General features: G+C 42.5%; 1 protein-coding gene across 1 annotated transcript in view; it reads left to right on the top strand.

Moving 5' to 3' along the window:
- RYR3 (ryanodine receptor 3) overlaps positions 1-27,777 on the top strand; it is a 500,519-nt gene that overhangs the window by 150,164 nt on the left and 322,578 nt on the right. The window lies entirely within an intron of this gene.

Genomic DNA, 27,777 nt, shown 5'->3' with positions numbered 1-27,777 from the left:
GATTGAAGATACTTCTGCTGGCAAGGCTGGAGTCTGTACTCAGATCAACAGGGTAAAAACTCAGGCAGAGGTTAATGTTGTCTTGAGGCAGAATATTTTTTCTTCAGGAAACCTCAGTTTGTTTGTTTGTTTAAAGGCCTTCAACAGATGAGGTGAGGCCCACCCACATTACCGATGGTCACTTCTACTTAAAGTCAACTGATTATAGATGTTAATCACCTCTATCAAATACCTTCACATCAAAACCTGGATGGGATTCTGATTAAATAACAGAGGACTATAGTCTAGCAGTGTTGATGTAACACTGACCATCCCACCCTCCAAACTCAGTTGTCTCAGAGAACCCTTTTTTTATATATTAATACCCTTTATTATTTTCCTTTTAATAAAATAATTTTTATTGGTGTTCAATTTACCAACATACAGAATAACACCCAGTGCTCATCCCGTCAAGTGTCCCCCTCAGTGCCCGCCACCCACTCACCCCCACCCCCGCCCTCCTCCCCTTCCACCACCCCCAGTTCGTTTCCCAGAGTTAGGAGTCTTTACGTTCTGTCTCCCTTTCTGATATTTCCCACACATTTCTTCTCCCTTCCCTTCTATTCCCTTTCACTATTATTGATATTCCCCAAATGAATGAGACCATATATAATGTTTGTCCTTCTCCGATTGACTTACTTCACTCAGCATAATACCCTCCAGTCCCATCCACGTTGAAGCAAATGGTGGGTATTTGTCGTTTCTAATGGCTGAGGAATATTCCATTGTATACATAAACCACATCTTCTTTATCCATTCATCTGTCGATGGACACCGAGGCTCCTTCCACAGTTTGGCTATTGTGGACACTGCTGCTATAATCATCGGGGTGCAGGTGTCCCGGCGTTTCACTGCATCTGAATCTTTGGGGTAAATCCCCAACAGTACAATTGCTGGGTCGTAGGGCAGGTCTGTTTTTAACTCTTTGAGGAACCTCCACACAGTTTTCCAGAGTGGCTGTACAAGCTCACATTCCCACCAACAGTGAAGAGGGTTCCCCTTTCTCCACATCCTCTCCAACATTTGTGGTTTCCTGCCTTGTTAATTTTCCCCATTCTCACTGGTGTGAGGTGGGATCTCATTGTGGTTTTGATTTGAATTTCCCTGATGGCAAGTGATGCAGAGCATTTTCTCATGTGCTTGTTGGCCATGTCTATGTCTTCCTCTGTGAGATTTCTCTTCATGTCTTTTGCCCATTTCATGATTGGATTGTTTGTTTCTTTGGTGTTGAGTTTAAGAAGTTCTTTATAGATCTTGGAAACTAGCCCTTTATCTGATACGTCATTTGCAAATATCTTCTCCCATTCTGTAGGTTGTCTTTGAGTTTTGTTGACTGTATCCTTTGCTGTGCAAAAGCTTCTTATCTTGATGGAGTCCCAATAGTTCATTTTTGCTTTTGTTTCCTTTTGCCTTCGTGGATGTATCTTGCAAGAAGTTACTGTGGCCGAGTTCCAAAAGGGTGTTGCCTGTGTTCTCCTCTAGGATTTTTATGGAATCTTGTCTCACATTTAGATCTTTCATCCATTTTGAGTTTATCTTTGTGTCTGGTGCAAGAGAGTGGTCTAGTTTCATCCTTCTGCATGTGGATGTCCAATTTTCCCAGCACCATTTATTGAAGAGACTGTCTTTCTTCCAGTGGATAGTCTTTCCTCCTTTATCGAATATTAGTTGGCCATAAAGTTGAGGGTCCACTTATGGGTTCTCTATTCTGTTCCATTGATCTATGTGTCTGTTTTTGTGCCAGTACCACACTGTCTTGATGACCACAGCTTTGTAGTACAACCTGAAATCTGGCATTGTGACGCCCCCAGCTATGGTTTTCTTTTTTTAAAATTCCCCTGGCTATTCGGGGTCTTTTCTGATTCCACACAAATGTTAAAATAATTTGTTCTAACTCTCTGAAGAAAGTCCATGGTATTTTGATAAGGATTGCATTAAACGTGTACATTGCCCTGGGTAACATTGACATGTTCACAATATTAATTCTTCCAATCCATGAGCATGGAATATTTTTCCATCTCTTTGTGTCTTCCTCCATTTCTTTCAGAAGTGTTCTATAGTTTTTAGGGTATAGATCCTTTACCTCTTTGGTGAGGTTTATTCCTAGGTATCTTATGCTTTTGGGTGCAATTGTAAGTGGGATTGACTCCTTAATTTCTCTTTTTCAGTCTCATTGTTAGTGTAGAGAAATGCCACTGATTTCCGGGCATTGATTTTGTATCCTGCCACGCTACCAAATTGCTGTATGAGTTCTAGCAATCTTGGGGTGGAGGCTTTTGGGTTTTCTATGTAGAGTATCATGTCATCGGCGAAGAGGGAGAGTTTGACTTCTTCTTTGCCAATTTGAATGCCTTTAATGTCTTTTTCTTGTCTGATTGCTGAGGCTAGGACTTCTAGTACTATGTTGAATAGCAGTGGTGAGAGTGGACATCCCTGTCTTGTTCCTGATCTTAGGGGAAAGGCTCCCAGTGCTTCCCCATTGAGAATGATATTTGCTGTGGGCTTTTCGTAGATGGCTTTTAAGATGTTGAGGAATGTTCCCTCTATCCCTACACTCTGAAGAGTTTTGATCAGGAATGGATGCTGTATTTTGTCAAATGCTTTCTCTGCATCTAAAGAGAGGATCATATGGTTCTTGGTTTTTCTCTTGCTGATATGATGAATCACATTGATTGTTTTACGAGTATTGAACCAGCCTTGTGTCCCGGAGACAAATCCTACTTGGTCGTGGTGAATAATTTTCTTAATGTGCTGTTGGATCCTATTGACTAGTATCTTGTTAAGAATTTTTGCATCCATGTTCATCAGGGATATTGGTCTCTAATTCTCCTTTTTGGTGGGGTCTTTGTCTGGTTTTGGAATTAGGGTGATGCTGGCCTCATAGAATGAATTTGGAAGTACTCCATCTCTTTCTATCTTTCCAAACAGCTTTAGTAGAATAGGTATGATTACTTCTTTAAACGTTTGATAAAATTCCCCAGGGAAGCCATCTGGCCCTGGACTTTTGTGTCTTGGGAGGTTTTTGATGACTGCTTCAATTTCCTCCCTGGTTATTGGCCTGTTCAGGTTTTCTATTTCTTCCTGTTCCAGTTTTGGTAGTTTGTGGCTTTCCAGGAATGCGTCCGTTTCTTCTAGATTGCCTAATTTACTGGCGTATAGCTGTTCATAATATGTTTCTAAAATCGTTTGTATTTCCTTGGTATTGGTAGTGATCTCTCCTTTCTCATTCATGATTTTATTAATTTGAGTCTTCTCTCTCTTCTTTTTAATAAGGCTGGCTAATGGTTTATCTATCTTATTAATTCTTTCAAAGAACCAACTCCTGGTTCTGTTGATCTGTTCCACAGTTCTTCTGGTCTCGATTTGGTTGAGTTCTGCTCGAACCTTAATTAACTCTCTTCTTCTGCTGGGTGTAAAATCTGTCTGCTGTTTTTTCTCTAGCTCCTTTATGTGTAAGGTTAGCTTTTGTATTTGAGTTCTTTCCATTTTTTGAATGGATGCTTGTATTGCGATGTATTTCCCCCTCAGGACTGCTTTTGCTGCATCCCAAAGATTTTGAACGGGTGTATCTTCATTCTCATTAGTTTCCATGAATCTTTTTATTAATTTCCTGGTTGACCCTTTCATCTTTTAGCAGGATGGTCCTTAACCTCCACGTGTTTGAGGTCCTTCCAAACTTCTTGTTGTGATTTAGTTCTAATTTCAAGGCATTATGGTCTGAGAATATGCAGGGGACGATCCCAATCTTTTGGTATCGGTTCAGACCCGATTTGTGACCCAGTATGTGGTCTATTCTGGAGAAAGTTCCATGTGCACTTGAGAAGAATGTGTATTCGGTTGAGTTTGGATGTAAAGTTCTGTAGATATCTGTGAAATCCATTTGGTCCAGTGTATCATTTAAAGCTCTCGTTTCTTTGGAGATGTTGTGCTTAGAATAACTATCAAGTATACAATGGGCTAGATTGAAGTCACCAAGTATAAGATAATTATTATCTAAGTATTTCTTCACTTTGGTTATTAATTGGTTTAAATATTTGGCAGCACCCACATTTGGGGCATATATATTGAGGATCGTTAAGTCCTCTTGTTGGATAGATCCTTTAAGTGTGATGTGTCCCTCTTCATCTCTCACTACAGTCTTCGGGGTAAATTTTAGTTTATCTGATATAAGGATGGCTACCCCTGCTTTCTTTTGAGGACCATTTGAATGGTAAATGGTTCTCCAAACTTTTATTTTCAGGCTGTAGGTGTCCTTCTGTCTAAAATGTGTCTCCTGTAGACAGCAAATAGATGGGTCCTGCTTTTTAATCCAGTCTGAAACCCTGCGCCTTTTGATGGGGTCATTAAGCCCGTTCACGTTCAGAGTTACTATCGACAGATATGAGTTTAGTGTCATCATGATATCTATTCAGTCCTTGTTTTTGTCGATTGTTCCACTGAACTTCTTAAATGGGAATTTTAAGAGTCCCCCTTTAAATTTCTTGCAGAGCTGGTTTGGAGGTCACATATTCTTTCAGTTGCTGCCTGTCTTGGAAGCTCTTTATCTCTCCTTCCATTCTGAATGAGAGCCTCGCTGGATAAAGTATTCTTGGTTGCATGTTCTTCTCATTTAGGACCCTGAATATATCCTGCCAGCCCTTTCTGGCCTGCCAGGTGTCTGTGGAGAGGTCTGCTGTTACCCTAATACTCCTCCCCATAAAAGTCAGGGCTTTCTTGTCTCTTGCTGCTTTAAGGATCTTCTCTTTGTCTTTGGAATTTGCAAGCTTCACTATTAAATGTCGAGGTGTTGAATGGTTTTTATTGATTTTAGGGGGGGATCTCTCTATTTCCTGGATCTGAATGCCTGCTTCCCTTCCCAGATTAGGAAAGTTTTCAGCTAGGATTTGTTCAAGTACATATTCTGGCCCTCTGTCTCTTTCGGCGCCCTCGGGAACCCCAATTAAACGTAGGTTTCTCTTCCTCAGGCCGTCGTTTATTTCCCTTAATCTGTCTTCATGGTCTTTTAATTGTCTGTCTCATTTTTCCTCAGTTTCCCTCTTTGCCTTGAACTTGTCTTCTATGTCACTAACCCATTCTTCCACCTCATTAACCCTGGTCGTTAGGACTTCTAGTTTGGATTGCATCTCATTCAATTGATTTTTAATTTCTGCCTGATTGGATCTAAATTCTGCAGTCATGAAGTCTCTCGAGTCCTTTATGCTTTTTTCTAGAGCCACCAGTAGCTTTGTAATAGTGCTTCTGAATTGGCTTTGTGACATTGAATTGTAATCCAGATTTTGTAACTCTGTGGGAGAGAGGACTGTTTCTGATTCTTTCTTTTGAGGTGAAGTTTTCCTTCTAGTCATTTTGCTCAGTGCAGAGTGGCCAAAAACAAGTTGTATTAGGAAAAGGAGAAAAAGAGAGAGAGAGTAGGAAAGAAAAGAGAAAAAGAAAAAAGAAAAAAGGAAAAAAAAAGGAAAAATGAGAAGAAAAAGAGAAAGAAAAAGAAAGAAAGGGGAAAAAAGGGTGGGGGAAGCAAACAGAAATCAAAAAGAAAAGAAAAAAGAAAAAACCACGGGGGAGTATCTCCTGATTCTGTGTACTTTAAGTCCCTTGACTTCCCCTGGAACTTGTCAGTCTAGCTGCTCTTCTGGGGGAGGGGCCTGTTGTGCTGATTCTCTGGTGTTAGCACTTGGGGGAGCTGCTCAGCCCCTGCCTGGTGCAGGGCTCAGTGGGGGTTGTTCACTCCGTGAGGGCCCAGGAGGAACAACCGCAGTGGCGGGGCCAGCTCTGGAGCCCTGGAGTCAGCCCCCGCAGTAACCACGGAGCTCTCGGTCTGCAGGGCCTGGAGGCTCCGGGCGGGGCCGCTGATCTGCTCAGCTCGGGGCAGGAGCGTCCTCGCTGTCCTGGGCCCTCCCGGCCTCTGCCTGTCCCGGGGGAGGCCGGATCCTGGGTGTGTCCCGGCGCCCTGTGCTCCGGGGCCTGAGCTGGTGGAGTCGCGCTCCCGCCCCGCAGCCCCTTCCAAGGAGCCGCCCCCGAGCCCCCCCGAGCTGCTCCCGCCCCGCAGCCCCCTCCGCGGAGCCGCCCCGAGCCCCTCCGAGCTGCTCCCGCCCCGCAGCCCCCTCCGCGGAGCCGCCCCGAGCCCCTCCGAGCTGCTCCCGCCCCGCAGCCCCCTCCGCGGAGCCGTCCCCGAGCCCCCCCGAGCTGCTCCCGCCCCGCAGCCCCCTCCGCGGAGCCGTCCCCGAGCCCCCCCGAGCTGTTCCCGCCCCGCAGCCCCCTCCGCGGAGCCGCCCCCGAGCCCCCCGAGCTGCTCCCCCCGCAGCCCCCTCCGCGGAGCCGCCCCCGAGCCCCCCGAGCTGCTCCGGGTCCCCCGTGCGCGCTGCAGCCCTTAGGGAGCTCGGCGCATCTCCGGGGCGCAGGTGTCTGTTAGTGTCCCCGGGAGCCCGAGGGCATCCCCGCCCTCCCGGGTCCTGCTCCACCTCCCCGCGAGCCCCTTTCCCCCGGGAAGGTCGGTGCAGCTCCTGCGTCTCCGGGACGGGGCTCTCCTGTCCTGGGGACACTCGCCCCGGCCTCAGCCCGGCTCCTCGCGGGCCCCTCCCCCTTGGAGGCCTTTTGTTTCTTTCTTTTTCCCCCGTCTTCCTCCCTTGATAGAAGCAGGAACTCTTCTCACTCTAGCATTCCAGCTGGTCTCTCTTTAAATCTCAGGCTGAATTTGTAGATTTTCAGGATGATTTGAAGGTTTTCTAGGTAGTTGGGTGGGGACAGGTGACTTGGGGACCCTACTCTTCCACCATCTTGCCCGTCCTCCCCAGAACCCTTTTTCTTTAAGGCAGAACACGGTCACTATGTTTTCTAGTAGGCCCCCCTTGGACGTGTAGTTTCTCCACAGGAACCTGCACAACACAGACACATGCGTATTATGACCAGATCCTAGAACACCACGTGTGCCCCATGATGGCCATATCCACCAGAAGCCCCTGTCCTCTCCATTTCTTTTTTGCCCTCCCATGAAAGTCACTGATTCCTGAGTACAAGTGTCCATCTGTGACACGTATGGCCAGTGCCAGTAGGACAAATCCCATTAAAATAAGTGACAAAGGGATCCCTGGGTGGCGCAGTGGTTTAGCGCCTGCATTTGGCCCAGGGCGCGATCCTGGAGACCTGGAATCGAGTCCCATGTCAGGCTCCCGGTGCGTGGGGCCTGCTTCTCCCTCTGCCTTTGTCTCTGCCTCTCTGTCTCTCTCTCTCTGTGACTATCATAAATAAATAAAAATTAAAAAAAAACATTTAAAAAAAATAAAATAAAATAAAATAAGTGACAAGGACAGTGGCACCCGGGTGGCTCAGTCGGTTAAGCATCCGACTCTTGATTTCAGCTCAGGTTATGATCGCAGGGTCCCGGAGTCAAGCCGCACATTGGGCTGTGAGCTCAGCAGGGACTCCACTTGAGATATTCTTTCTCTCTCTCTCTCTCTCACTCTGCCCCCCTCTCTCTTTCTCATAATAAATAAATAGCCCTTAAAAAATAAATGGCAAAGAGAAAAGGAAGATTTTTTTTTTTCTCTTTTTAAAGGTCTTAGACTTGATTTCCCTGGGTTCTTTTTCATTTGCTGTTGCCCTAGCTAGCCATTTTTCTTTTCATTCCCAGCAGTCTGGGATGATAGGAAGATCACTAGGTTAAAAGTCAAGAAGTTAATTCTCAACCACAAGCTACTCATGTGACTATGAGCAAATCATTCAAACTTGTTTTTGGTTTTCTTATCTGCCAGATGAGGTATGGCCTCGTGCAGTGGAAAGAGCATTGACTTAAACTGGGAACCAGTGGTACCTTTTTCTGGTCCTCTACTGAGTGGGACATGGGGCAGTGGCTTAGGGCACCAACTCTGGAGCAGACTGTCAGAGTTGGAATCCTGTCTCTTACCACTCTCCAGCTAAGCCAGGATCTTGGCCAAGGTACTCCACTCTTCTCAGCTTAGTTTCCTCATCTGCTTAATGGGAATTTAATAGTAACTACCCGAAAAGGTTGTTATTAGGATTAAATGAGTTAATACTTATGTGAAGTGGCTCGCACATTGTAAATTCCGTATAACCATTGAGTACTATGATTTCATCTTATCTAAACCAGATGAAAAACAACTATATATCCTAACCTGAGAATACTTTGTATCAATATCCCATGAATAAAAATAACCCATACCACACTTAAATGCATCTGAGGATGAGAAAATATCCTTCCTAACACTCACTTGACTAAGTGTTCTTATTTTTTTAAGAGAGAGAAAGAAACAGATTGACAGAGTGAGCAGGGTGGGGGAAGGGGCAGAGGGAAAGAGAGAGAGAATCCTAAGCAGACTCCCCGCTGAGCACAGAGCCTGATGCAGGGCTCCATCTCACGACCCTGAGATCACAACCTGAGCCAAAATCAAGTTGAATGCTTAACCACCTGAGTCCCTCAGGCATCCCTAAGTGTTCTTATTTTAATTTTTCATTTTAAATTTACAACGAAGTAATAAGACTGAAAAAGGATGTAATAGATCAAATTTTATCATCTTGTCACAACTGTTTTCATTTCTTTTCAATTCAGTCTTTGCCCACATGCACCTATATGTTTTCAAAGTTGTACTCAGAGTGGATATATAGGCATTCTGCTGGGTTTTTTTCTTTGACATTTTAGCCTGTTCCATCATGCTATGTTGTCTTCATGGTTATTAAGAACAAACAAACAAAAAACCATGTGGTTTTGCTAGTTTACTTTTGCTTCTTAGAGTAAATGTCCAGGAGAAAAATGACTGGTATGAAGAGCATGATCAGTATTCAGCTGCTTTCCCCAAAGGATATACCAGTTGTCACAGTTGACACGCCTACTATCTGTGACATGAGCATGTGTCTCGTTTATATATAGTATGAGGAAATGGCACCATGAGTGTTTCTCAAAAATAAGTAAATAAATAAAAATTAAAAGAAAGAAAGAAACAGCTAAATTCATGGGAATGATAGAAAGTTCTCAAAACCTCCCATCACCATTCCAGGGACCCACCTGTTAGCCTCCATTTGCTGAGGCTTCAGTCTCTCATGCTGCCAGCTGCAACTATGCACACACTGATTCTGGCCTGTCCCCTCCCTTGCCACTGAATATTTCCCCTCATTCCCTGCCATCAAATTTCATAAGCACCTGTGCCATTCTTAGGTTCTTGGCGGCTAGCATAAGTCATGCAATGAAATAAGACAGTGTGTTATTTCGTTAACTGGAGGCACACGCCTCCAACACCCCTCTTGGCACTGGCCGCAAAGCCACCCGTGATCTTGGTGTTCCTAGTCAAGGGTGTTTCAAGCTAATTGAGACTCAGAGATATAGAACTGAGATAAAGTCTAAGGAAAAGACTGAGAAAGAAGAGATGAGATGAGGTTCTCAAAAGATATTCCTACTGTACAGGCCCTCAGAAAGGGAGGTCACATGGAAGCAGGGAGTGAGAAGGTAGGAGAACGAGAAGCAAAGGTATGCCAACACTTGCTGTCGACACGGAGACTGTGTGATGCTCTGGAGGGCTCTCGTGACTTCCTGTGGGCCATGGCCCACTCTCCTTTGAAGGTCTTCTGTAACTGCAGATGTCAGCAGATAGAAGCATTGTTTCTTAGCTTCCCTTTCAACAATGCACTGACCCCGAATTTTTTTTTAATGTACATTCTTTTTTTTTTTTTTTTTAAAGATTTTATCTATTTATTCATGAGAGAGGGAGAGAGGCAGAGACACAGGCAGAGGGAGAAGCAGGATCCATGCGGGGAGCCTGAAGTGGGACTCGATCCAGGGTCTCCAGGATCACGCCCTGGGCTGAAGGTAGCGCTAAACCACTGAGCCACCTGGGCTGCCCCAGACCCAGAAATTAAAAAGTGTCTTGTTTTATAAGAAAGACTTCAGAACTACAACCAGAGACCAGGAAACATGGAAAGGAAATGCTGCTGCCTTATTTTATCAATAATAGCAAATACTTTTTTTTTTTTTTTGGTCATTTTTCAGTGGAAATCTTGTTCCCAGGAATTTACTACTTTTCCTCTGGCCCATATTATCTCATCTACTTTGTATCTTTGTATTTACAGTACTAGCTGGGGAAGGGGATGCAGACGGTTCTTAACTTGGTTTAACATAATATAGAAACTCCCGAGACTCTCTTAGACTGCTTGGGACTAGGCTGCACAGCAGGACAGGAACCACTGATTGCCCACTGGAAAGGGTCAGGTACACCTGTGGGAATCCTTGCTTCTGAGTCCCCCAACCCAGATGACAGACAGCTCAGATGCAAAGGGGAGAGGTCCACACTGGGTGGGTATGAAAGTTAACATGACTTATAAGCCTCATGTACCTCGGGAGCCAGAGTTTCTTGTAACAACCCCACAGGCATAGCTTTTTGGGGGCCCCCTAAGGGAAACCTCCCCCCAGCTCTAAGAGTCTTATACTTGGGCAATTACAGAGATATGGCTTCCAACATGAGGTATCTGTGTCTTCCCAGTGTAGACTCGGGGCCAGTCAGGGATTGTCTTCACTGTAAGCAGTGTTCCCTAGTAACGTGATTCACGTGTCAGTTTTACCAGGCTGTCCTAAGAACAAAACTAGACAGTTAATGGAAGGTCCCGTTCTTGTGCAGAAGGAGAAAAGGATTTCGTAAGCCTCGTCCCACAGAAATCATTGTTGATGGTAGTCATGTAACTACTGTGGCCTCATCTGATGTGTCTGGAACTAACCCCAGCACCTTTCCAAATCCTCACTTCCTCCATCCTTAATGATAGATCATCAGAAAGTAAGAAGAGGAGTCTGGATGGGAACTTCTTGAAGATCAGTTTTAACAGACCAAGGCTGGTTTGTTTCACTGATTTTAATGAGGAAAAAACAGAAATTGGTGAAGTGAAACGACTTTCCCTTGAGCCCTCTGAAAGCCAGCGGCATGTCTGAGATCTCCGTTCCCCTGTTGGGGAATGCTTACTGATTGTGATGTGTTCAAAAGGAAAAATTCAAATTCAAGTCCCATTTCCAAACTGAAAATCTCTAGGGGAAATTGTAGTCCTGTTGTCTTCCACCTCCTCTTTGGAAAATGACAGGTAGTCTACTGTGGTTTCTGAGAAGTTGGGTAGGCTCTAAAGTCCCAGGACTAAACATCTGTGATTGTGCAGATGACATTATGTAGATAGCATAAATCAAGAGAGAATTTTAGGCTAAAAATAACTTATTTTCTATTATTTTTATTATCGTTAGTTCAGAATAGATTTACTGTTTACTTCTAGGTTTTCTAAAAACCTAATAAGTCTGTGCAAATTTGCAGAGAAAAGAGGCTCAGCCTGAGGTCGGATGCTTTTCTTTGAACTTCTGATTGATATTTTAGAGTGTAGTATTCCCTATGAACTCACGATCTTAGGAAATGCCAACCTACTATAAAACTTATTTTAGGGGATCCCTGGGTGGCGCAGCGGTTTGGCGCCTGCCTTTGGCTTACGGCACGATCCTGGAGACCCGGGATCGAATCCCACATCGGGCTCCCAGTGCATGGAGCCTGCTTCTCCCTCTGCCTATGTCTCTGCTTCTCTCTCTCTTTCTCTCTCTGTGACTATCATAAATAAATAAAAAATAAAAATTAAAAAAAAATAAATAATAAAACATATTAAAAAAAAAACTCCCTTGAAAGAGAGAATGATATGTGGAAAATGTGAGCCCTTTTGTATGCTTGTTTTAATTTATGAGGCATCCTGTGCTACATGGCATGTTCCAATGGTGGGTGCTTATATGCTCTCATCTAATTTTTATAGCCCTGTGGAGCAAATGTTGATCTCACTTGTGGGGAAGAGGATGCAAAAGTTTAGACGAAATTAAGTAAATTCCTGAAGATGATTCACTCCAAACGTGAATAATTCCATAGTACTCAATAATAAAGAGTATCATGGATCCAACTTAAGGATAAAGAAGCCATATTTCTCCATGTGTTTAGATTTTAAGATTACCTGGGCAGATCTCCATACCCCCTCCCACAACCTTCCTGCATCTGCCCTCTGAATGCCTGACATTCCAAAGTTAGAAATATGTATTTTGCTTACATCAAATAGAAACTATTAAAATGCAAATGTTCTGAGAGAGCACATGAAGCAATGTTCAATTTTTATAGCTAATTTTTTTTTTAGTATAAATGACATAATCAAACACTTTCTTGAAACTAAGTCTATACAGAGGAATAAGGCAGATTACTAAGTGCCTCTCTGTTGTATTAGGATATAAGGCATAGAGATTCTGTGAATGTGAGATCAAACATCTACTGCATTGTGTATTAGGATAGTTAACCTGTCTTGACACCTCCCCTCCACCAGTCTGTGAGCCCTGAAGTAAAAACGCGGTTGGGAAACATGGCAGTGGACCATGGGGCAAGACTGTGAGCTGGCAATTCAAGATCCATTGCCAAATAGCCGTCTGACCATGGTTCCAATGACTCTACCTCTTTCTGCCTCAGTTTCCTTGACTTGAAAACTGTATCCATATTATGGATTATTTTGAAGATTCAGTTACATGGGTCCCTAATTGTAAAGTGCTTATAACAGTACCTGACACACACTAAAGTGCTTTTTTTTTTTTTTTTTTTTTTTTTTCCCAAAGTGCTTTTTAAGCAGTAGCTTTTATGATCCCAAGTATGGAGTTAGACGCACATTAGGTCCTCAGGAACCACTGCTTGATAAGTTACCCACATGCTAAATTAGTGATATTAGTTAAATATTTTAATCAGTTAAATATTTTACTTTTAAAATTTTAATTCTAGTATAGTTAACACATAGTGTTGTATTAGTTTTAGGTGCACAATATAGTGAGTCAACAACTCCTTGCCCATCATGATAAGTCTACTCTTATTCCCCTCCACCTATTTCATGCATCCGCCACCTACCTCCCCTCTGGTGACCATCAATTTGTTCTCTAGAGTTAAGAGTCTGGCTTTTTGGTTTGTTTCTTTTCTTTTGTTTCTCACATCCCACATATGAGTGAAACCATATGGTATTGGTCTTTCTCTGACTTATTTTGCTTAGCATTATACTCTCTAGCTCTGTCCATGCCACTGTAAATGGTAAGATTTCATTCTTTCTTATGGCTGAGTAATATTCCTTTGTGGATATACACCACATTTTCCTTATCTGTTTATCTGTTGATGGATACTTGGATTGCTTCCATGATACAGTTATAGTAAATAATGCTGCAATAAATATAGGTTTGTATATATCTTTTCAAATTAGTGTTTTCAATTTTTTGAGGAGCCTCCATACTCCTCCCCAGTGGCTGCACCAATTTACATGCCTACCATCAGCAGTGTGTGTAAGTGTTCCTATTTCTCCACATCCTCACCAACACGTTTCTTTGTTTTTTATTTTAGTCACTCTGAGAGGTGTGATGTGATATCTCATTATGGTTTTGATTTACAGTTCCCTGATGATGGGTGATGTTGAGCATCCTTTCCTGTGTCTCTTGGCCATCTGGATGTTTTTGGAGGAATGTCTGTGTCTTCTACCCATTTTATTTTTTAGTAGGCTCCCATGCTCGGTGTGGAGACCAACACAGGACTTGAACCCATGACCCTGAGATCGAGTCAGGTTGCTTAACTGACTGAGCCATCCAGGTGCCCCTCTTCTGCCCATTTTTAAATTGGATTATTGGTTTTTTGTTTTTTTGTTTTTTGTTTTTTTTGGTGTTCAGTTGTGGAAGTTCTTTATTTTTAGATGCCAGCCTTTTATCAGATATGTCATTTGCAACTATCTTCTCCCATTCGGTAGTTGTCTTTTAAGTTTTGTTGATTATTTCCTTTGTGTGCAGAAGCTTTTTATTTTGATTTAGTTCCAATTGTTTGTTTTTGCTTTTGTTTCTCTTGCCACAGGAGGCATCTCTAGAAAAATGTTTCAATGGCCAATGTCAGAGAAGTTATTGCCTATGTTCTCTTTTAGGATTTTTATGGCTTCAGGTCTCCCATTTAGGTCTTTAATCCATTTTAAGTTTCTTTTTGTGTATAGTGTGAAAATATGTATTTTAAAGGCCTGGATTTGAGCATCAGCGGGACAGTTATGACCTTTAAAGTAAGATACTAACAAGAATCAGAGTAAGTTAGATGAAAAGGATTAAGAAATGAGTGAATAGTTTTTAAAAAAAATGAGTCAATCAGTGGGTTGTACCTCTTTATTATTATTGATTTCTAATTTAATTCTGATATAACCAAAACCGTGCTCTGTAGATTTCAATTCTTGGCAATTTATTGAGACTGTTTTATTGCCTAACATGCTATCTTGCTTAATATTCCATGTGTTCTACTTTTAAAAAGTGGGTCTTTTTAAGTTGTTGGATAGTGTTTTATGAATGTTAAGATGGTTGGTTGTGGTGTTCAAATCTTCTCTTCTTACTGAGTTGAATTTATATCAATTGTTGAGATAGTGGTATTTTTTTAAAAAGATTTTATTTATTTATTCATGAGAGACATGGAGAGAGGCAGAGACACAGACAGAGGGAGAAGCAGGCTCCCTGTGGGGAACCCAATGCGGGACTTAATCCCGGGACCTCTGGGATCACGACCTGAGCCAAAGGCAGATGCTCAACCACTGAGCCTGCCTAGGTGCCTACCCCTTCTGGAAATAGAGGTATTAAAAACTTTAAGGATTTGTCTATATCTCCCTTTAGTACTCAGTTTTGTTTCATGTATTTTAAAGCTCTCTCTCTCTTTTTTTTAAAGATTTTATTTATTTATTTATTTGAGAGATACAGAGATAGAGCACAAGTGGGAAGGAGAGGGAGAAGCAGGTTCCCCATGGAGCAGGGAACCTGATGCAGGGCTTAATCCTAGGACCCTGGGATCATGACCTGAGCTGAATGCAGATGCCCAACCGACTGAGCCACCCAGGCGCCCCTAAAGCTCTCTCCTTAGGTGTGTGTATGTTTATAGATATAGATGCTTTTATATATATATATCTATGTGTATCTATCTATACATATGCTTTTTATTTTCTTGATGAATTAATCTTTTCTCATTACCGAATGCTCCTTGATCTTACTGTATACTTTGATATTAACACAGCCGTAAATTTTCTATGCTTACTATCTTGTGGTATATCTTTTCCTTTTTGTTGTCAACTTGTTTATCCTTATATCTTTATATTTAAGGCATGTCCTTCATGCCTCCTCCCGCTTTTTACAATGTCTGCTGTTTTATTGGAGTATTAAGTCTACTTAACTTTACTGTAATAGTTGGTACTGTTAGGTTTTAGTCTACCATCTTACTATTTGTTTTTTTGTTTATTTCCTATGGTTTTTATTCTCCCATTTATCCTTTTATGCCTTTTTTGGGCTAAATCAAGTATGTTTTAGTATTTTGTTTTGTCTCCTCTGTTGGCTTTTTATCTCTACTTCTGTGTATTGTTTCTTAGTCATTACTTTTAGTGATTACAGTATAAATACCTAATTTCTCAGTCTCTCTTGAGTAGTATGATACCACTTTCTTTTTATCCTTTGTGCTATTATTGTCACATTTTATTTTTACAAGTTACATAACATGCAATACTTTTTTTTTCTTTCAAAGAGTCAGTTGTCTCTTAAGGAAATTAAGAAAAAGAAAAAATCCTCTTTTATAATACTCATGTATTTACCATTTCCAGTGCTCTGTATTCTGTCCTCTAGATCCAAACTCCCGTCTGGTAGCATTTTCCTTAAGCCTGAAGAATGTCCTTCAGCATTTCTTGTAGTGCAGGTGTACTGATGACAAACACTCCAGCTTCTGTTTCACTGACCATGTCTTTATTTTTCCCTATTTTTGAAGGATATAAAATCCTTGTTTTTCCCCCTATATCATTTTAAATATGGTATTTTACCATCTTTTGGTCTCCTCTTTTTAAAATGAAAAGTGAGCTATCATTCTTATGATTCCTCTGTATGTAGTAAGTCTTTTTTTGCTGGCAGGTATTAAGAATTTTCTTTATCTTTGATTTTAAGCATGTTGAATTCATAAGTACTGTAAGACATCCAAGAAGAAATCTTGATAGACATCTGAATACATAAAACAGAAGTTCAGCAGAGAAGTTGGGATTAATCTCTTCAAAGATTCAGGACATTTTGTTTTTCAGTTTGAACGATGACATTTGAGGGTGGTTTTCTTTACATCTGTCTTGCCTCGGTTTTGCTGGGCTTCACGAATCTTTTGATGCTTGTTGTTTTATTTGTTTTTAACCAAGTTTGGAAACTTGAGAGCCATTACTTCTTAATATATTTTTTTCTGCCACATTTGCTCTTTCTGGAATTCCATTTACTTATATATTAAACTGTTTGATGTTGTTCCATAGGTCACTAAAATGGCTTACTTTTTTCTTTACTATTTTTCTCTCTGTGCTTCAATTTGAATAATTCCTGCTGGCTTGCTTTTATGTTAGCTGATACTTTATACTATTTTTTTATGGTGAAAAAATTTATATTTAGATTTATAGCCGGCTGGACTCAGTTTAGATGATCCCAATTTTGTTGGCAACATCCAAAGCATCATAGTCAGGAGCCAGTCGAACATATGCTTTCTTCTCTCCATCAGGCCTGATCAAGGTGTTGACCTTGGCCACATCAATGTCATAGAGCTTCTTCACAGCCTGTTTGATCTGGTGCTTGTTGGCCTTGACCTCCACAATGAACACAAGTGTGTTGTTTTCTTCTATTTTCTTCATGGCTCACTCAGTAGTTAGGGGGAACTTGATGATGGCATAGTGATCAAGCTTGTTTCTCCTGGGGGCCCTCTCTGGAGGATATCTGGGCTGCTTTGGGTCGTCGGAATGTAGGTGACGTGCAGATCTTTTTTTTTGTGACTGTGCAAGCCTTTCAGCACCGCTTCCTTAGCTTTCAAAGGCTTTGCTTCGGCATCGGCTTTGGGAGGGGCAGGGGCTTCTTTCTTTGCCTTTGGCGCCATCTTTGAGAAAGGGCAATACTTTTTACTTAATATAAATGTGCCATTAACTCCCTCCAGTGAATTTTTTCCAGTTATGTATTTTTAAATTCAGACATTTCCATTAGTTCATTTCTGAGGTTTTACATAGTAACCTTGAAGTCTCTTTTGACATTATTCCTATCTTTTTCTATAAATTTATTAACATAATTATAATAGTTCTTTTAAATATTTTACTGTTAATGCCAGTATCTGGATTGTCTGTGGGTTTACCACTAACTGAGCTTTCTCTTGATTTTGAGTCACATTTTCCTATTTCTTTTGATATCTAGTAATTGTATACTAAAGATCGTAAGTGGTATTTTGTAGTTCTCATTTATTATCTTCCCCTGAAGAGTTTTGCATTTGATTCTAGCAGGCAGTTAAATTATTGGTAGACCTTCTTGATTTTTATGGAAGCTTAGTCTATTTTGGTTTTGATTTTATTCCTAGACTATAGTCCTTGGTCTTCTGAGTTTTAATGAAAATCCTAAGTGTTTCCTTCTAATAGCAAGAGTTGAACACCAAATTCTGACACTCTAAAATTGGGTACCTGCTGAAATCTTCACTCATTTTTAGTGGTCTAGCTGTAGCCCTCCCTTAGATACTTGAAATAACTGCCCTGCACGGTTCAGTTGTCCAAAACATTTGAGGGACATTTGTGTATTGATTTTTGGGTTTTCATCTGTGGTGGTTCTGTTCTTCCCAGAGTGCTCCTTTTCAATTTCCTGATATTCTGACAGCCCAGAGTCAGGTCTCTGGTTTCTCCATCAGGCCTGATCAAAGTGTTGACCTTGGCCACATCAATGTCAGTGTGTCAATAGTAGCTTTTTTCCTGAGGTTTATCCTCCATGAACCCCATGAACAGGGGAAGTATAATTGAATATAGATTCAAGGGAAAATTTAATTGAATATAGATATCACTTATTGGACTTCCCATCTTTCAAGAGTTCTGTTCCTTCCAGCTTTAGGTTGTTCTCCAGTGCCTGCAAACCGTTTTTTGTTTTTTGTTTTTTTTTAATTTTTGTTAAGAATTTATAATAGTTATTGTCAAGAGAATTATTCTGGTCTAAGCTTCTCCATTTTTACCCAAATCAGAACTTCATCAGTGAGTGTTTACTACTCTCTGAAGCAGTTGAATGTTAAAAGGAAGAAGAGGGGCACCTGGGTGGTTCAGTCAGTTAAGCCTCCAACTCTTGATTTTGGCTCAGGTCATGGTCTCAGGGTTGTGAGATTGAGCCCTGTGTCAGGCTCTGCACTGGGTGTGGAGTCTGCTTACGATTCTCTCTCTCCCTCTCCGCCCCCCCAAAAAAAATAAGGAAGAAGAGAAAATAGTGTTTTTTTTTTAAATAAAAAATTAAAAATTTTTAATTTTTAAAAATAAAAAGATTTTACTTTTATTTATTCATGAGAGACACAGAGTGAGAGAGAGAGAGAGGCAGAGACACGGGCAGAGGGAGAAGCAGGCTCCACGCAGGGAGCCCGACATGGGACTTGATCCCGGGTTTCCAGGATCACGCCCTGGGCTGTAGGCGGCAGCGCTAAACCGCTGCGCCACTGGGGCTGCCCAAAAAATAGTGTTAAAGCAGAATCTAGGTTATAGTGCTGTGTCCACAGTGAGAAACACAAGAATGTTTCCAGGCAAAGAAGGAGGAGGCTCTAGAGAAGGAGAGATTGAGGTTGCAAAGAATGGAGAACTAAGAGATGGCACTATTATTGAGGGGACTAAACTGAGTGCAGCTTTGGCATATGCAAAAGAAAAGGGAGAAGATGAGGGGATTTTGAAGTAGCAAGGATAGGAGCTGAATGTGAACAGGGGTTTGTTGTCAGAGGAGAACATGAACTTGTGAAAGCTATATGGATTCCTCATATTAAAGGAGGAAGTGTAGATTGCAATTGAATTGAAATCAGGTATGGCTAACAATGCATAGGATGGCTAAAGAATGAAGGTAGGAGGGGATCCCTGGGTGGCTTAGTAGTTTAGTGCCTGCCTTCGGCCCAGGGCGTGATCCTGGAGTCTCGGGATGGAGTCCCATGTCAGGCTCCCTGCATGGAGCCTGCTTCTCTCTCTGCTTGTGTCTCTGCCTCTCTCTCTCTCTCTCTCTGTCTCTCTCTCTGTCTCTCATGAATAAATAAATAAAAATTTTAAAAAATACTTTCTTAAAAAAAAAAAAAGAATAAAGATAGGAATCATCAAGTGTGACTCCAGATGTATAGGCTTCTGCCCATAAAGGGCATTTTATCAGTGAAAGGAATTTATTTGGAAAGGAGTAAGTTAGGACAGAGGGTGGTGGTGGAGCTTATGCACTGAGGTTTTGACATGTGGAATTCAAAAGGCCAGTAAGAGACGCAAGAAAAAAATTGATAGGCATCTGGACATATGGATTAGGAGTTCAGAAGATAGGTTAAGAAATATTGGCTTATCAGCGGTTTAGCACTTGCCTTCAGCCCAGGGCATGATCCTGGAGACCTGGGATCGAGTCCCACTTCGGGCTCTCTGCATGGAGCCTGCTTCTCCCTCTGCCTGTGTCTCTGCCTCTCTCCCTCTGTGTCTCTCATGAATAAATAAAATCTTAAAAAAAAAAATATTGGAAGGCTAGTAAACCCAGCTATGAGAGTGAGTGGCAAATAATGGGTTAAGATACAAGAAGGCCTGGAAACTTTCAATATTTTAAAATGAGTGGAGGAAGAGTAGCATCACAGAGAATGAGAAGGAGCATCCTGAGAGCTCAAGGAAACACAGGCATGTGTGGTGTCATAGAAAGCAAAGGCAGAGATCAAGAAAGGGGCATAATCAGTAAGGTAGAATGCCACTTGGAGGTAATAAAAGGTCAGGTAATAAAAGGTGTAATGTGTCCATGAGATGTACTGACTTGGAGGCCAGCAGCAATCTTGGTGAGAGTTCTTCTCAATGAGGGGATGGGGTAGAAGCCAATTTATTTATTTTTTCAGAAGCCAATTTAGAGGAAGTGAAGAGTAAGAAATAAATAAGGCAAAGGCAACCCATGCAGATCATCTCTAAAAGAGAGAGAGCGATGGCTGGAGAAGGTTTGGAGGATGGAGGGACTTCTGTACTGGGAAAGACATAAGCGTGTTTAAGAGCTTATGGGAAGGTGCTGGAGGAGGAGGACAAGGAGAAAAGAGGAGATGCAGGAGAGGGAATGGATGGGTTAGTGTGAAAATTGCTGGTATAATGGAAAGGGCTGGTGTTAAGAACAGACGAGGAACTGACTTTCAAGGAAAGGAGGAACTTCTATGCCCTTGAATAGGAAGGAGGATGGCAAGGATGAGAGTAGATGGGTAGGTTCTGTCCATTTGGAGAGAGAAGAGTATAAGATTGCTAAGCAGGGTGTGGGCCCAGCATTGAGGTCTACTTGAGGTTGGTGACCATGAATTTTTAGTGCTGTCAATTTTCTGACTGTGTCCCCTTCAGTCCCAGCACAGGCATGAAGACAGTAGATGGTTAATTCAGCCAGGGTCAAAACATTGCTGGTGAGTGTGATCAGTGACAGGGGGGCAAGAGAGTCTGGGACTCTGGCCAATGAAATCTTAGAATTTAAGTTGAATGATAGCAAAGAGAAATAAGTGATAAAAACAGCAATGAGAGCAGTTGAGTGTGTAAGCAAGCAAGCTGGAAGATGAGTGGATGGTGAGACGGTGGGCTGTGTCAGAGGTTTCAGAGTGCAGTGGTTTGGTTGAAGACATGATTTTAGCCTATGACCATGAGAGAGGGTGGCTGAGCTGGAGTACAGACGAGCATTGGTAAGGAGGAAGCAAAGTGCATGAGACGTTGTAATAGGTGATGGATATTCACAGAATGCATTGACTTCCTATGGCTGCTGTAGCAAACAACCACACAATAAGTGGCTTAAGATAATGGAGCTTATTCCCTTATAGTTCTGGAGGCTAGAATCTGAACTCAAGGTTTTGGCAGTGTTATGCTACCTTGGAAGCCCCTGTAGGGGGATCCCTCCTTGCCCATTCCAGTATCTGGTGGCCCCATGTGTCCTGTGGTTTATAACGGTGTAACCTTAATTTCTGCCTTCATCTTCACATGGTGTTTTCCTCTCATTATAAGGACATTAGTCACATTGGATTTGATGACATCTTCTAAGGTCCTATTTCCAAATATGGTCATATTCACAAGTGCTGGGTGTTAGGTCTTCATATATTCTGGGAGGGCACAATTCAACATAAATAACATTGTGAATGTTGGAGTCCCCAGCAGTAGGAATAAAAAGGAGCTGGAGATTTCAGTGAAGGGCAGGTCCAGGAAATACACAAATAGTAATGAGGGAGGGAGTGGAGGATGATGTTACCAGGAGTAGGCAACTTAAAGAAGAGGAGCTAACTTGTAGAAGAGTAATGATCTGGAGATGATCCTGGTGGGACAAGGATATAGAACCCACCTCCTGAACTTCAGCAACATGAGGTGTGAGAGAATGAGCAGCCTATAGTTGGGAGGTCCCCTCGGGAAGCAAGGTCCTTGGGGAGGAGCTGGGTCTGCCCAGCTGGTCTTCAGTGAGAAGGCAGAGGGTGAATGATAGAACATGTTGATCATGGCATAGGTGTTCTAGAAGGGGCAAGAGGCCAAGTGAGGAGATGGGAAGGTGAGAGCATTAAGGAAAGGACCCTACAGAAGAGAAAAAATCATACGGCAGAGAATTTACACAGCAGCAGTTGTCCAAGAAAACATCTTCTAGAGGATGGTGGCCATGCGGTGGCACGAGGACACGAAGGCCAGTCATTCTGTTAGACAAGACATTCCTTTTCTATTCGCTGCCACAGCACCTGTTTGCATGTTGAGTGTTTGCTGCCCATGTGTGCAGACGAACAGAAATGGCTGGGAGTATTCTGGATAGGTGTGCCCGCATGGTGAGCTGGCCCTCTGGGGGCCCTGGGGCCAGGGCAGGCTGTCTGCATCGAGCAGGTGCTCTGTAGCAGGTCATCGTTCAGGTTGGGCTGGGCGCTGTTATCACTTTGTGCAGGGAGGAGAGGAAAGGTCCTATCGGCCTACATGTGAATTCACCAGCTCCGAGGGGTAGAGTACGATTCCAGCCATGCTTAGGTTCTGAAAAACACAGCTCCAGTTCTTTTCCATTAACAGCGAAACTATTTTCTTTCAAGAAGTTTTATTCTTATTTCTCCATCCACACTGAGCCTCACACTCTGCTGTTTCTGATTGCCGGGAGAGGAGAAGGTAAACAGGCAAATAGCATAAAGATCAAGTTTAACATATGTCAGGTTTGCTTTTTTTTTTTTTTTTTAAGATTTTATTTGGGAGAGAAAGAGAGTATGAGTGGGGTGAGGGAAAGGCAGAGGGAGAGGGAGAAGCAGGCTCCCCACTGAGCAGGAAGCCCGATGTGGGGTTCGATCCCAGGACCTGGAGATCACAATCTGAGCTGAAGGCAGATACTCAACCGCTGAGCCACCCAGGTACCCCTCCATATGTCAGGTTTTTTGATGCATTTGTCATTTGCTGGATCTAAGAACCTTGTTTGTTTGTTTGTTTTTATTCTTTAAAATATTTTATTTATTTATTCATGAGAGACACAGAGAGAGAGAGAGGCAGAGACACAGGCAGAAGGTGAAGCAGGCTCCATGCAGGGAACCCAACGTGGGACTCGATCCTGGTTCTCCAGGATCACACCCTGGGCCAAAGGTGGTGCTAAACTGCTGAGCCACCAGGGCTGCCCAAGAACCCAGTTTAAAGAAAAAAAAAAAGGTTCAATCTTTTAACCCTGAGATCTTTCCTCATCTATATTGTCCGCCTTCCTACTTGAGTTATTAATACTTTAGTGATGACTTATCTGCTTGAGGCAATACTGGTCCCCTCTTTTTATTTAAAGACAGTCTGTACCTTAGTGGTGGGAATCTTCACAAAGAATTTATTTAGTGTGTAAAGTGGCACCATGGCTCTGCTGTTCATTTGTCATTTACTTGTTCACAGCAGACAAATGGCCCCAGGTGAATTATGAGTAGGTCGTATTCATACCCGGGCTCCTCTGCAGTATTTAGTACTTTGGTCTTCAGACCTAATAGCTGCTATTTTGGTTCCAATTAGCAGTATTTTTTTTCTTCCTCCATCAACTCCTGAACTTACTAATTGTATCACAAAGACTTGCCATTTTTTTACCCTGTGATTACCTTCTTTTTCATTTGTGGCTTTTAATGGGAGAAACATGACGGGTTGCATTTGCGTTAAAATTTGAATCTTGGGCAGCCCGGGTGGCTCAGTGGTTTAGCTCCACCTTCAGCCCAGAGTGTTATCCTGGAGTCCCGGGATCGAGTCCCATGTCGGGCTCCCTGCAAGGCACCTGCTTCTCCCTCTGCCTGTGTCTGTGCCTCTCTCTGTGTCTCATGAATAAATAAATAAAATCTTAAAAAAAAAATTGAATCCTAAGGAAACAAGCCATGTCCTATGCATCTTTTTTATTACTCATGGGTATTTTAAAAGGGGGGGGATGAACTTAAGTCATGATTATGGCCTTCTGTATAATCTTTTGAGGTTGTGTGCATATTCATAATTCACAGATCAAACCATTTCTAAAGAACACAGGACAGTGACTTGAGAGAACTGGGTTTGTTCTCCCTCTGGCTTGTTGTAAAATGTTACACAAGATAACCCCTTGGGTCTGATGGTGACTGTCCTATGAGGAGAGTTTGGTAAAGGAACTGTTTCTAATGGTTTTAGAGGTTAAGATTTCCAGATGTTTAAGTAGACAACTTCTCCTTTTCAAGCAGTTCATTCAATAGTTTTATTCCTTAAAGTTTTTTGTTTTTTTGTTTTTTAAGATTTAGTTATTTGGGGAAGCCCAGGTGGCTCAGCGGTTTAGCACCACCTTCAGTCCAAGGCCTGATCCTGGAGACCCGGGATCGAGTCCCACGTCGGGCTCCCTGCATGCGGCCTGCTTCTCCCTCTGCCTGTGTCTCTGCCACACTCTCTCTCTCTTTCTCTTTGTCTCTCGTCTCTCATAAATAAATAAATAAATAAATAAATAAATAAATAAATAAATAAATAAAATCTTTTAAAAAAAGATTTAGTTATTTATTTGATGGGGGGGGGGGGGGCAGGCATGCACGAGTGGCAGGAGGAGTACAGGGAGAGATTCTCCAAGCCTGGAGCCCAGTGTGGAGGGTCCATCTCACAACTCATGAGGTCATGACCTGAGCCAAAACCAAGAGTCAGAGGCTTAACCTATGGAGCCATCCAGGCGCCGCTAAAGTTTCATTCTTTTTTATAGTGACCTAAACAAACTACATGCACTCAAAAATTTAATGAATCCTTTGTAAACAGTATTTTCTTTTCCATTTCCTGACATGCAGCAAATAGGTGCTTTTAAATAATTCCAACACATTAGAGGATTAATTTGTTATTGTTCACAGACATTGTATTTCAGGGAACAAAGAGTTCCTAATGCTATCATCCCAGAATTTAGCTGCTTTCTCTCTCTTAGGACATTTGCAAATAATTTTCCTCCCATTTCACTTAAACTCAACTGAGCCTTATCCAAAGCCTTTAGAAGATGCAAACAGCTGGTGCAAGACTGTTTGTGTAAGCCTCTCTCAAACAGTTGTTTCTTAGCTGTGGAGTGGTTGACAGAATTAAAAACCCCTTCCCCTAATGATCCATGGCACTATTGGAGCACTTTCATCAAGGACTTTTGCCTGAAGTCCTTGAGCACTTCACTATATGTCCCAAGATATTTCTACTACAGAACAGAAAAGATTGTCATCTTTTTGGGCATGGTTCAGGCACACTGCTGCCTCAGGGCACAGAGGGTGAAATAATTGATCTCCCATCCACCTCTTCCATCCCAGAAGCAGTCCCTTGAGACTTGAAATTTTAATTGTTACCATGATAAGCTTCGGTATCTGAGTTGAGACCATTTCACTTCTTTTACTTAAAGATGAGGAGAGTTTTTAGAAACTAAGGCATGCTCTGAGACCGAGTCAACAAAGAAGCCATAGTGTTCTCATTCAGCAGAAGCTCTAGTAAACAGCTAGAGAGAATACTCTTGGTGGAAAATGAAGCCAAGAAAGAGGACTTTTGGGCATTCATGAGAAAGTTTCCAGAGCCTCCTCTGATCACCATTCAAGTTGAAACATAAATGCTGTGTTTTTGCTCATTACCTGGTTTCCCAAGTGAAGTGATGGGGGCTGGGTCCGTTAAGCATCGGCCTGCCTTCGGCTCCAGTCATGATCCTGGGGTCCTGGGATGGAGCCCTGCAGCTATGCCTTGTTCTGCGGGGAGTCTCCTTCTCCCCTCTGCCTCTCCCTCTACTGGTGTGCTTGCACTAGTGCGCTCTACCCCCCTCTCTCCTTCTCTCTCAAATAAATAAATAAAATCTTAAAAAAAAAAAAAAAGTCTGACTAACATGTAGGGGTTTTGGCACAGAGCTTGTCTGGAAGGGCAGTGCTTCTCAAACTCGAGCAAGCATATTCTTCCTTCCCCAGCCTTGTATTGGGTGGGGTCAGGAATCTTTTTTTTTTTTTTTTTTTTTAACTTCTGTATGATTCTTGTGCAAGTGGTCCTCAGACCACGCTTTCAGAAATTGTTGCGGGGCTGAATTCGCAGTCATCAGCCCTCGACACCTGTTCCCTCGTTTGACTACGTGATGGTACAGTAGCTAGCCTGCTGAGGTACACAGACGTCCTCGTGAAATGGAGCAAAGCTACGCCCTTGACTTCGTTAGCATCCCATTCACACTTACCTGCAGCCTGCCACGGAGCATCCCAATTGCTAGAGTAACAAACCAACTTGCTGCTTTCACAAGATGTACAAGTTTAGTAGGACGCCAAACACGGCTTCCATCTCCCTCTTATTCACGGCGAGCATTGGGACAAATGCCCCTGGGGAGCAAGCGGGTAATTTGGAGCATTTGTCTCCGTAGGATCTTAGCAGGCTTTGCTTAGGTCACCGTGAGCAAGGACTCGGCTTTTTGGGGTGTGCCATCACGCCGCCAGTTTCCATCACTGTGCTCATCCGCTCGCTGGGGGGTGGGGCAGGCGGCTCAGGCGGGTAAGCATCTGGCTCTGCACTTCTGCTCAGGTCGTGAGATCCAATCCTGAGCCTGGCTCCACACTGGGCTGGAGCCTCCTTAAGGCTCTCTCTCTCTCCCTTAACCTCTGCCCCTCCCTGCTCTAAAAAAACCCATTCCATCCTGGAGGTGACTCCTGGTTGTCCAGGAGGGGAGGGACAGGAAATGCCACAGTCTGTCCTGCAGCATCTGTCTGCCAGCCTCAGTAGCCGGGGTCGGCTTCCCCGCAGGGCTGAGACAAAGGGAACGCTAGTGGTGGCCCAGGACGTAGGTTTCCTGGCCAGCTTCAAGGATGCTGAGCGATGGGTTGGGTTCAGGTAGGAAGAGACTAAGTCTCCTCATGGTTTCCTTATGTTGATCGGGAGCTGGTTTATGCCCTGAATGAAAGGGATCCGTGATCTCAACGAAGGAAGCTTTGGAGAGAATGGAATATAACTGATCTTCGCAGATGACTGTCCAACTCCTTACTTAGAATGTTTCCTGGTGAGGAGACATTATTGAAGCTCTAACCTGAGGAGGTCATATGCCTCTCCGCTCCCACTCCAGGGAAGCAGTGATGATTATTATCCCTGTGACTTATTCCATAACTAGACGGCTGCATCTCCCACTCTCCTTTCTGTCTATCCCTCGACACCCACCCCCATCCCCTGCTCTGGAAACCGGTAGTTCATTCTCTGTATTTATGGGTCTAGTTTTTTGTTCATTTGGTTTTAGATTCAACGTATAAGTGAAATCATATGGTTTTTGTCTTTCTCTGCCTTATTTCTCTTAGTATAATACCTTTAGGTCCATCCATGCTGCAAATGGCAAGATCTCACTCTTTTTTTTATGGCTGAGTAATTGTGTGTGTGTGTGTGTGTGTGTGTGTATTACATCTTTATCCACTCATCTATAGATGGCACTTGGGTTGCTTGCATATCTTAACTATTGTAAATAAGCTACAACAAACATAGGCACCTGTATCTTTTCAAATTAGTGTATTTGTTTTCTTTGGGTAAATACCCAGTAGTGGAATTGCTAGATCATATGGTAGTTCTGTTTTTAATTTTTTCAGGAACCTCCATATTATTTTCCATGGTAGCTGCACCAGTTTATATTCCCACCCACAGTGTGTTAGAGTCCCTTGTTCTTCACATCCTCACCAACACTTGTCAGAAAAGCCAGATTCAAAAAGATAACACGTTTAAGGCGACACCTCATTGTGGTTTTCGATTTGGATTTCCCGTAATGTTGAACGTTGTTTCATGAGTCTTCTGGCCATCTGTCTGTCTTCTTTGGAAAAAATTTCTATTCACATTTTCTGCCAGTTTTTTAATCATATTTTTTTTTCTTTGATGTTGAGTTGTAAACTCTTTTTGTGTGTTTTGGATATTAACTTTTTACTGGATATATCATTTGCAAATATATTCTCCCATTCAATAGGTTCCCTTTGTGTTTTGTTGTTTCTTTGCTGTGCAAGAGCTTTTTATTTTGGTATAGTTCCCAGAGTTTTTTATTCTGTTTTTTCAAACAGTGCTTATTGTAAGCGATTTCAGCTCCTGCAGCTGCTGACTGATGATGCTGACTCCCTGATGTATGTACATGTTTTAAAAGATCCGTGGTGAGCACTACATGCCCCCTTGCAAATGGGGGCACATCATACTGATCCTTGCATATAGTACTAATCTTTGTAAATCTAAGCATCTAGTGGTAGTAGTTTAGCTCAGACACTATGAGACAGTTTGAATGGATGGGGTCTAGTTCTTTATAAAGGTATGAAAATG

The sequence above is a fragment of the Canis lupus genome, chromosome 32 (assembly GCF_048164855.1).
Source record: "Canis lupus baileyi chromosome 32, mCanLup2.hap1, whole genome shotgun sequence".
NCBI lineage: Eukaryota > Metazoa > Chordata > Mammalia > Carnivora > Canidae > Canis > Canis lupus.
This window is presented reverse-complemented; position numbering and strand designations above follow the sequence as displayed.